This window comes from Zalophus californianus, chromosome 2 (assembly GCF_009762305.2).
Source record: "Zalophus californianus isolate mZalCal1 chromosome 2, mZalCal1.pri.v2, whole genome shotgun sequence".
Classification (NCBI taxonomy): Eukaryota; Metazoa; Chordata; class Mammalia; order Carnivora; family Otariidae; genus Zalophus; species Zalophus californianus.
The window spans coordinates 92,267,409-92,279,770 of record NC_045596.1 but is presented as its reverse complement, the minus strand read 5'-3'; positions in this window follow the sequence as shown (position 1 = coordinate 92,279,770).

Here is a 12,362-nt window from a genome sequence, read left to right as displayed (position 1 = left end):
CAAAACTTAATTACTAATAGCCTAGTGTTGACTGGAAGCCTTACTGCTGTAACATATATAGTTGATGAGCATATTTTGTATTTTATACATATTATATACTGTATTCTTACAATAAACTACACTAGAGGAAAGAATATGCTACTAAAAAATAATAGGGAAGAGGAAAAAATAGTCCTGTAAAAAATCCAAGTATAAGTGGACCTGCACAATTCAAACCTGTGTTGTTCAAGGGTCAATCATATATTTGGTCTTCATCCCATTCTGGGAACAGAGCTCCTAGAATCTTGGAATTTCCTACTGGAGGACAGCGATAAATGTCTTTTGTTATGCTAATGAGGATACTTTTGGCACGTCTCTAGTTAACTAAGGGTAGGGACTAGTTGCCAGGAGAAAAGCCTGGTGATTAGAGGGTTAGAACTTTTAGTCCCACCGCCTGCACTCCAGGAGGGTAGAGAGGTGTTGGAAGTTGAATCAATCAGTGATGGTCAATGATTTAATCAATCATGTCTATGCAATGAAGCCCCCATGGAAGCCCAAAAGGACAGAGGTTCCTGGAGCTTCTGGGTTAGTGAACACGTGAACATGTAAGCAGAGTGATTTGCACAGAGAACATGGAAGCTCAGTGCTCCTTCCAACACATCTTGTCCTATGTACCTCTACATCTGGCTATTCATCTGTATCCTTTATATTATCCTTTATATATATAAACTAGTAAAAGTTTCTCTGAGGTCTGTGAGCTGTTCCAGCAAATTCACTGAACCGAGGGTGGGGTCATGGAAACCTCCAATTTAGAACCAGTTGGTTAGAAGCACAGGTAACAACTTGGACCGGCACTTGGCATCAAAAGGAGGGCAGTCTGTGGCGCTGAGCTCTTAAGGTGTGAGATCTGTGATCTTATCTCCAGGGGATAGTGTCAGAACTGAGTTAACTGCCTGGAGATGTTAGAAAACACATCAAACTACCCTACCCATTTTGTTGAAGGGAAGTTGGACAGTGTTTAAAAAAAAACAACAAAAAACTTTTTATATCTTTTATCTGTTCTTTGAGAAAATTATAGACTATTGAATAGAGAAAATATCAGGCTATTTGTCAATGGAAAATAAAGAAGAGAAGAATGAGTTACTTGGACTCTTTGATTAAAATGTCTTCAGGCCCAGAGAGGGAATTAAAATAGACAGAAACTTAAAGACTTGTTTTTATCTTTTTAAAAGAGATTTTTATTTATTTATTTGACAGAGAAAGAGAGTGCTCAAGAAGGGGGGGTGGGGGGAAGTGGGCAGTTGGTGGAGGGGAAGCGGCAGGCAGAGGGAGAGGGGGAAGCAGGCTTTCTGCTCTGGGCTCAATCCCAGGACCCTGGAATCATGACCTGAGCTGAAGGCAGATGCTTAACTGACTGAGCCACCCAGGCACCCCTTAAAGACTTATTTTAAAGACTGTTTCCTGTTTTTGATAATTAGGACTATAGAAACTAGAAAATATGCCTTTGGATATCACAAATTAGAAAGAAAATTAATCTGGTTTATTTCCTTTTTTTTTTTAAGATTTTATTTATTTATTTGACAGAGACACAGCGAGAGAGGGAACACAAGCAGGGGGAGTGGAGAGGGAGAAGCAGGCTTCCCGCTGAGCAGGGAGCCCGACCCCGGACCCGGGGATCATGACCTGAGCTGAAGGCAGACGCCTAATGACTGAGCCACCCAGGCGCCCCTATTTCCTTTCTTAAAAGCCTTTTAAAACCCAGAGGAAAGTATTTAATATTATATATATAATCAGAAACAAATATCACCATGGGAAGCCAAAAACATTCCCTGATGGGCCTCTTTGCTTTGCTCTAATGACAACATTTTCATTCTTGAAATTTTGCTTTGGCTCTCAGTAGTGTTTCTTATAAAAAGTTGCCTTAGAAATGTTTTACAAAAAGCTTTATGATTATATATAGTGGCACAGAGAACATCAGCCTTTTACTGCCAACTCTGGATGGAGCTTAAGGAACATTTTGAAGTTCTCCCTATTTTGGCTTGTGTCTGACAACTTGATAAGTCAAGCAGTTATGTGCTCTTCAGTCAGGCTACAGAGTGAACAGAAATTGCTTATATACATGAAGATTCAGAAGGCACAGAATATATATAGCAGGGCAGTAAAAAGAGTAATATAGAGATTAGTTTTGTTCAACTTGGGGGTCAAGTCTTACAGAAGTCCTTTAGTCTAGAATATACTCTCTGGCCTTTCAGAGATTCAGGCTTCTTCTTCAGGAATTGTTGTCAGTCATTTAACACGTATTTATTGAACACCACTAGGCAATAGGCCCAGGTCTAGGTCTCTACTCTTTTTTTTTTAAATGTTTTATTTATTTATTCATGAGAGTCAGAGAGAGAGAGAGAGAGGCAGAGGGAGAAGCAGGCTCCCCGCAGAGCAGGGAGCCTGATGCGGGACTCAATCCCAGGACTCTGGGATCATGACCTGAGCTGAAGGCAGACGCTTAACCATCTGAGCCACCCAGGCACCCTAGGTCTCTACTCTTAAGATGCTTCCATTTTATTCCCTTTCAAATTCTCGTCTGATTATCTGGCAAAATTTAAGAACTTCTGCCAGAGGGTGGCCAGAATCCTCTGATCCTCAGCCAGGACTGATGTCACAACTTCTTCCTTTTCTTAGTGTTGTCTACCTTTCATTTAGTGAATGAGTTTCTCTTTGAACTGTGATTCTTTTGTTCATAGACTTTGGTCTTTCCTGGAGATTTAGGGAATCATCTCTTAAAAAAAATCTAATAGTAGCATTTTGTGAAAAAGACATTATTCAGGTTACATCCCAGATAACACACTTTCAACCATATCTTATGGGAGGGGCAGCCTATTTTCACTGGGCTGCACAGTATGGATATTATACATAAAAAGCTATTATTGCCAGTAGCTTTTGTATGTTTTAATTATTGCCAGTAGCAAGTATGTTTGCGATTACCTAGGCAACTATGACATGTTGGTCTCAAATTGTGTGTAGTTTAGTTGTGATTTTATTAGTGTATTTACCTTGTGTTTTCAGAGGAATTAGTTAAGTAGTAAGAAATATGTGCCTGTCTAAGGAGTGGCCCATGTAGTACAAATGTGTCTTGTGCAGTTGCTGTGGGAATAAAAACTTTTAATCTCTCACTTTCACGCCTTTAATAGCTTATTTTTAATGTTCTTTCACTCTTATTTGGACATCTTTCCAGAGGAAAATGAACAAATCAGAGCGATCTGTACTCATTTAGTAATAGAATCTTAGAAAAACAAGTGCAAATAAAAAACATTTGCTTTTTTTTCATATTACTATGATGTTAATTTATTATGTTTCCTGTGCTTTAATTTTTGCTTCATATGTGAATTTTTTATCTGCTTTTCTGTTTAGCAGAGACTTCAGTATGGGGAATTATTTTTGAGATGTTTGGAATCTGTTCAAAATCCCAGGAAAAAGTATGGTTTCTGGATTAACATATGTGAATTTATTTATTTATTTATTTATTTAAAGATTTTTTATTTATTTATTTGAGAGAGAGAATGAGATAGAGAGAGAGCATGAGACGGGAGAGGGTCAGAGGGAGAAGCAGACTCCCTGCTGAGCAGGGAGCCCGATGTGGGACTCGATCCCGGGACTCCAGGATCATGACCTGAGCCGAAGGCAGTCGCTTAACCAACTGAGCCACCCAGGCGCCCCAACATATGTGAATTTAAAGGAAAAGGAACTTATTGGAGAACCCACAGTTTCTTTAGCATTCCTTCAGTTTCAGGAAGCTGTATCAGAGAGATGTTGAACCAATGCTTGCTCAATGTTCTCTAGCCTTCCCAGAGAGACCACTCTGATTCAGAGGAGAAATTGATTTGCCTTGCTTCTTGGAATTAATTTTTATACTTGCTGTTCTTAAAGAACAAAATTCAACTGAGTAGATTTTAAGGACCGTATTGGCTTTATTCAGTGATTCATGAATTGAGCAACATCCAGTATAACAGGCAGAAGGGAGCTCCAAAGAATTGTTCAATTCGAGAGGGTTTTATAGACTAAAGTGAGGAGGAGCAGGGGAGTTATACTGGGCATTTGCTGATTGGAGCAAAGGGAAGTTTGGAGCCGGGTTAGGTAACTTGTGTTGTGTAGGCAAGTGCTGACTGGTTGAGCTAGGCCTTCGTTTCCTGGGAGAGCCTAGCATACAAACTTAATTAAGTTTTGGTTTGCTAACGTGGAGCTTAGCATGAGTGGACTCCAACTAGGGCCTAATTTGGTTACTTTAACACTGTTTTATTCTCTTCCTTTGGTGTGACTTTAGATCTACATGCTGCTGAGTTCTCTCCCTACAGTAGAAATGCAGATTAAGACTTGTGTTTTGCTTAAAAAAGAAAAAAAAAAAGTTGAGAATGCTATTCCAACTCACTAGTAGAGGGAAAAAAAATAAAGTAAAATAATTAAAAAGTACCACTTAATATATGTTAGCAGTTTTTAAAATGTTGAATTGAACCTCATATGGCCAATGCCTTAAGGAACTGTTAAACTCAGTTATTGCCAGTAGCACTGCAAACTGCTAACATTCTTTTGGTTGCACATATTCAGAACCATAAAATTATCCATACCCTTTGGCCCACTCACCCCAGACCTAGGAAATAATTCAAAAGGGGAAAAGGCTGTTTGAATGAAGATGTTCATGGTAGAACTATAGTGAAGAGTTCAAAGAAGCCTAAATGCCAACAGGGAAATGGCTGAGAATGTATGATACACCAACACAACTGAATGTATAAGGTGTCAAAATGTTAACAATGTAGATTTTGTATCAGTGTAGTAAATGTACTGAAATAGTACATTTCACTGAGTGAAAAAGTACAGCTTGATGGTAGCAGAGCCATTCAGCTCTCGTATATCCCAGGAGCTGGGAAGATTAAAAAGAGTAATATAAAAGCTAGCTTTGTTCAATCAGGGAGTAAGTCTGATAGAAGTGAAATTATGTAAACATACTGGTCAAATTTGAAAGAAAATTTTTAAATTGGGGGGGAGGGTGGTGTGCTCCCTTGTAAAATTAACTTTAAGGTTGTAATTTAAAAATAATAATTTTTAAAGATTTGTATCTGTTTTCCTTATAAAATGGGATAGCTGGCACCCAAAGTCTGGTTGATTCAACTTCATAGCTAAAAGTTCTATTACCTTTTGTTGAATAATTTAGTTCTTGAATGGGTTTTGATCTTTTATTCATGCTGTTCTCAATAATTTAGAATCTTAAGAGTTGGAAGGAATCTAACAGGCAGTTTAGAGCAACCTCCCACCCAGTATAGGGATCCCTTCTATAACATTCCTGACAGATGGTCACCCTCCTTCTGCTTGAAGGCTTCCAACTATGGGAAACTCGTTCCTTCATGATGCCACCTGTTCAGTTACTGGATATCTTTAATTGTTAGAAAGTTCTTTACATCTACTGAGTTGAATCTGTATCCTTTTTTCCTCTGCCTATTAGTCCTTATTCTTTCCTAAAGTATAAGAAAACAGATTAGTCTTTCTTTTCCCCTTAAGATAGTTTTTTTTGGGGGGGTGTTTTTTTAAAAGGCAATTTTTGTCTTCTCTTAGCCTTTGTTTTTTCAACTTTTGCTTATGGATAGATGTTGTAGAATTTTTGGATTTTACCATTTGTTATCTGTACCTACTTCTTGTGTTAACAGTATCCCAGCTTTTTTTTATTGATCCAACTCTCTCCCACTCTCAGTCCGTGATTTCAGTGACTATGACTTTTTCTTGAGTCCAGGACTGGGGAATATGACCTTTCTAAGTAAATCAAATGCATTTGACCTTTTCCTCCCATAGCCACAGCGATTGGTTAAAGGATGGGCACATGACCCAAGTCAGGCTGATCAGGGTCAATAAAATTTAATTTTGGGACTTTTGTTTGTATTATAGGGAAAGCAGAATCTTGTCTATAGGATTGATGTGTGATGAAATGAGCTTGGGACTATAGGAGAACCACCGTATAGCCTAATAATGAAGTTGGCCTAGTGGAACACATGACTGAGAGATGAACATTTTTAGCCAGTTCCTCTAAAAGTTAAGTTACCTCTATATGCCTTTTTCAATCATGTTGGCCAATAAATCTATCACCACAATGTTCACTGCGGGCCCCCCCACCCCTTTTCTCATAAGCCATCTTGGGATGGCTTCATCACTTAATAAAGGAATTAGAATGATACAGGCTCCAACTGAGACACAGAAGAAATGAGTAGTTTTGCTGCTATCAGACTACAGAAATTTGGACAGTTCATTTAGAGCCTGGTATTGAATTCCATCATCAGTAAGATGAGCAGATTGAAGTAGACAATTTAAAAAACCTCTTCCTGCTTTAAAATTCTATGATTTCCACATGACTTTGCCTCCAGATCTAGTTGCGTGTCTTGGCTGCTGTCCTTTGCATTTATTCCCGTTGGTCAAGCTGTTCTTATTAGGAGGTTAGTTCTCAAAAGCAAAAGGATAGAAACAATTTTCCTATGCTGCATATTCCTTTATCACTCATACTTAAATTACCTAAGGTTATTTTCTGCCCCCTCCTCAAATTTTTAAAAATGTTATAATGAACATATAAATCGTTCTATTAATATTCTAAGGGATCTATAATTTTAAGACCCTTTACTCAGTGAAAATTAGGTCTATAACCCTTTTGTCTCCATCTTGTTATTTTGAAAGATTTCAAATCTTCAAAAAAGTTGCAGGAATGGTACAATGAATACCAAGAGAGCTTTCTCCTAGATTGACCAGGTGTTAATGTTTTGTCATATTTGCTTTCCTGTGGGTGTTTTCCTGAGAAAGTCTATTACTCTCAATGTATGCCTAAAATAGCATATAAAGAAAACTAAGGACTTTTTAAAAAAACTAAGGACGGGGCGCCTGGGTGGCTCAGTGGGTTAAGCGACTGCCTTCAGGTCAGGTCATGATCCTGGGGTCCTGGAGTCCCAGGATCGAGTCCCACATCAGGCTCCCTGCTCAGCATGGAGTCTGCTTCTCCCTCTGACCCTCCCCCTGCTCATGCTCTCTCTCTCAACACACACACACACACACACACACTTTCTCTCTCCAATAAATAAATAAAATCTTACAAAAAAATTAAAAAAAAAAAACCTAAGGACTTCTCAGTGGAATGCTACCCTTGTCTGGGAACATTTAGAAGGATCTGGAGAAGTGGAGGAGTGGAGGTGGTAGAGAGTACAAGTTAGCAATTCAAGAGTCTTTGCCTGAATGCTAATCCTGACTCTCTTTAATTCTCAGTCTTCATATTTGCAATATACAGGTATGAGTGGCCTCAAGTTCATACTCAAAACATTAATTAGTGCTAATGTTATGTGAGTAGAATAACATGAGGTGTGCGTGAATTTTCATTGCATATGGGAAACCTATCCATAGTTATCTCTGTTCTGCAGGAGCTTGGACCTTGGGTTTCCTCACGTAAGAAATAAATTAGTTGTTGGCCCAAAAGGGAATATAAAAAGCTTTAACAGAAATTAAAGAATATGTGTTTTTTGCTAGGCAAGAAATCAGACCCCATGCTGAAAGTTTCAAATAGCATCTGCCAATATGGTACTAGTGGAAGTAAATCCAGATAAAGGAAGAAGATGGGTTTCATCTCACATGCCAGTTACTCTTAATGACTGCCTGGTATACTGTATAAGATGGCTTGTGAGAACTTTTTGGGAAAGAATGACTGCCATGGCAAGGGAAATATGACACAAGTGCCCTGTATTTGCCATCCTTGATTTAGGTATAAAAGACAAAGAAGGCAAGTTTCAGGAATAAGGAGTTACTTTGACAACTGGCTAATAAATACTGTTAAGACTGAGGGGAGAGTAAAAATTAGTAGATTTAAAATGAAATATACCATCAAGCCTGTTAGTAAACCAATAATATGTGTATATGTCTATTCTAGCATTTGCCACATTATAGTAATTCCTTTATTTATGTATTCCTCTCTCTGAGCTATATGTTTCTAGAGGGAAGATCCACTGTTATCCTTTGTGCTTTACCAAGTGCCAGGTATGTAGTAGGTACATAATCAATGTTTGAGCTGATTCAGCCATATCTAAATTTTTATTAGGTTTGGGTTAAAAGGCTTACTCTGTAACACTCATCTCATATCTATGCTTATTTTGAGGCCTCCTCCTCTACTTTGTGTCCTATTAAAAATATCTTTAGAAAATTCCCATCTTGTATCAAGTAAGGTAAGACCAAAAAAGATGTTTGCCAAACTTTGATCATTATAGATCATTATAGAGAAGAAGCAGTAAGCCCCTGATAGCTAAACTCTTTTTTTGGAGTTCATGTAAGACAGAATTTAAGTAGGGAGTAGGCTTGGGAGACTCTAGACAAGCAAATTTTAGGCCTTCTGTGAATACTAACCAGCTCCTTTCTGCTTCTGCAGTGCATTAGACATAGTATCTATTAAAAACTAAAAAAAAAAAATCAAAATTCTGTGATTCCTTACCTTCTTATTCAAATTACAGGCAGTCGTTAACTCACAAGTTCTGAGACTTTTTCCAACTTGGACTTTCCACATCATTAATTGACACTTTTAAGTAAAATGTGTACTGTTGTGTTCAGCAGCTGGAGAATGATTCTTTTGAACCATTAGAGGAAGAGGGCCAAGAGATCAATTTGGCCCCATTGCGGTGTTTTTTGGAACAAGTGACAATTTAGTTATTCAATTGAAATTTGACATAACATTTTATTTATTTATTTATTTATTTATTTATTTATTTATTTATTTATTTAGTTTTTAAAGATTTTATTTATTTGACAGGGAGAGACACAGCGAGAGAGGGAACACAAGCAGGGGGAGTGGGAGAGGGAGAAGCAGGCCTCCCGCTCAGCAGGGAGCCTGATGCGGGGCTCGATCCCAGGAGCCCGGGATCATGACCTGAGCTGAAGGCAGACGCTTAACGACTGAGCCACCCAGGCGCCCCGACATAACATTTTAAAGATAAAAGTGGCAGTGTGCTAGATAAATAAAAGTTCTGTTGAGACATATATAAGGCCTCATAAAGTTAACTGCAGTTGAACAAAGGTCAAAATCATTAGGCATGTCCCTAATGGCACAGTTTTGGCATCAACAACACACTAGTTAGTTTTAATTTGTTCAGTTCATCTGTGAGGTTCAATTATCAGGGAAGATAAGAGTAAAGAGTTGATACAAATTACTAGACATATATTTTCAAATTGCACTAATGAAATGTATGGACCTATTGGATTTTTGTAACTAAAATGTACACATTTAACCCTCACATAGATTTATAGCAATTCATTATGTGCAAAACTGGGGGCTGCCTCTATTTATTTATTTTTTTTGATAGTTGCTTCTTTTCTCAAACTGTACTTGAGTGTTTTCAGTTTTTCCTGTGCTAATGATGTTTTTGCTGTTTTGTATCTCTGACTCTTAATAATGTTATCTATCTAGAGCACAGGAATAAGGAACTAAGCAAAAGGCCTTCTGAAAAACTGTTAAATCTTTTGAACATTATAATACGTCTACTCAGGAAAAAAAATGTTGCTTGGGTCCTCAGTCTGTTTATTCATAATCTATTCAGAATTTTAACAATCTTGGTGCAGAAAGATACCTATGTATTATTTAAGTTCTGTATGCAGTGTAATTGTGCAAGGGGTCACTTATGGGAATAGGGCACAAAGAATATTGAGATCTTTTTTATTCTCAGTTGCTTAAACCTTAACAAGGCATATAAAGCATTTATACAACTAAGAGCAAATCAGTGTAGAATGAAGAAATGTCATAGGGAATTATAAATGAAGTGCTATGTAGTTCAGAAGAGAGGGAGATTACTTAGTTACCTAACTTCCATACCTACAATATACATATGAAATAGAAAACTTAGAAGAGGGAAGAACTGTTGCAGGCAGGCATGTTGTCAGCAGCTACTATTAATAGCTGATAAATTAACACCAAGAGAGAACTTAGCAGTGTTCTAGAAAACAGGTATGTGAACTTAAAATGCCCAGGAGTCACTTAGTGTTAGGTCAAATTTAAGAGGCTTTGAGGACATCATTGAATAATACAATAATCTGTATTATAATGATACATAGACTTTTAGAATAGAAGTTTTCTTAAAGGCCATCTAGACTCCATATTTTTGTTTTATTTTATTTTTTAAAGATTTTTTTTTTATTTGAGAGAGGGAGCATGTGCAAGCTAGCAGGGGGTGGGGGCAGAGGGAGAAGAGAGAGTCTCAAGTAGACTCCCCACTTAGAGGGGAGCCCAATATGGGGCTTGATCCAGGACCCCAAGATCATGACCTGAGCCAAAATCAAGAGCCGGCTGCCTAACCAGCTGAGCCACCCAGATACCCCTAGGCTCCACATTTTATTAAATGACATTTAGAAAGGATTAGTTACTTGCCTTATAGTCTTGCTGGTGGGTGGAGTCATCCTTGACTCCGTTTTTTCTCTTTCCCAGTCCTTTTCCACCCTCCCCACCTGCCTTCCCATTCTAATCAATCACCTTGTCTTTTTTGCCTCCATTTTCCTCAAATTTGTATTCCAATTTCCATATCAGTTTTCACTGCCTTACATCAGGCCTTCAAGATCTCGTGCCTGGAATTCTTCCACCGATTACCTAAATCCTCTTTCTCCTTCCATTTCTTATTCTTCTTAAATTTATATACTGCTTATCCAGCCAGAGACATCTGACTGAAATGCAAGTGTGATGGTGACACTCTGACTTTATGCTGCAACAGCTTTCCACGGTCTGCAAGATGGACTTCCAACTCCTATCCACTCCTTCGCTGCTTTCTACCATCAATTCCTGATACTATGTATAATTAGCGGCAGACTTGGCACATTGCCCCCTTCTCCCTTATCATTCTCACTCCAAATTCACTTGGCTAATATCTCAACCTTTAGGATTCACCTCAGATGCCATCTCCTCTAGGAAGCCCTGGCTAAGCTAAGAGGTCTTTCACTGTCCAGTGATTGATTTTTGTGGCATCTGGTTATTGGATTGACTCACTGTACCATAATTATGTATTTGGCTCCCCTATTTGAATATGAACTCTTTGACAGACCATGTTTTATTCATCTTTATATACCAAAGTCCATTTTAGGTGCTCAATATTAGGACATATTAGATGCCCAATCAATGTGTATTGAGTACATGAACAACTATTAGAAATAAAGCTACCTGAATACTAACAGTCAGGTAAGTACTTTTACACTCCATTCATGAAACTGGCTGTGAATTAGAATCACCTGAGAAAGTTTTTAAAAAGCACATATTTCTGGGCTTTACTCTGGCCCTAGAAAATCAGAATCTTTTCTGTACATTTTTATGAGGTGGCCCAAGTGATTCTTATGAGTCAACCTAACTGATCTCAGATTGCAGTTTGTAAATCATCACACAATTGTTTCTTATCATAAACCTTTAATAATAAACCTATTTAAGAAGTCAAAGTAATGTACAATAAATTTTAGAGATATTTGCATTCAAGATGGTTAATTTTTTTTTTTTAAGAGAGAGAAAGTGCACGCATGGGGTTGGGGGGTGGCTGGGTATGGATAGGGGGATAGGGAGAGAGAATCTTAAGCATGCTCCACGCTGGGCCCCAACAGAGGGCTCGATCTCATGACCCTGAGATCATGACCTGAGCCGAAATCAAGAGTCAGACACTCAACTGACTGAGCCACCCAGGCACCCCTAGATGGTTTAATTTGATTTACGTGTGTATAAAGGATATAATTCTCCAAAAACTCTGCATAACTTAATTCATTCACTAATGATTCTGGAGAGACGGGGTTTTAATTTTTGTTTACATCACTCAATTTATTTTCTTACTGTCCTAATGCCTTTGAAAGGGATTTAATTTCTCATATTAGTTTTCTTTGTGTGACTACAGTTGACCCTTGAACAATGCAGGGATTATGGGTGCCAATCCCTGTGGAGTCAAAAATCTGCATATAACTTTTGACTCCCCCCAAACTTAACTACTAATAGCCTGTTGTTGCCTGGAGGCCTTACTGATAATATAGTCAATTAACACATATTTTGTATGTTATATGTATTAGACTTGTGTTCTTACAATAAAGTAACCTAGAGAAAAAAAATGTTAAGAAAATTATAAGAGATAATACATTTATTGTACTATACTGTAAAAAATCTGTGTATAAGTGGGCCTGTGCAGTTAAACCCATGTTGTTTAAAGATCAACTGTATTTCTTAGTATCTTTTGCTCCTTCCTCCATTTAAAATTAGGAAAACTCCAGTCCTTCATGGCTCAAGTCTCCTTTTCTAATAAAATGCACCTTTTTAGCTTTTGCTTTTTATTTTATTATTTTTTTTAAAGATTTTATTTTTTGACAGAGAGAGACACAGT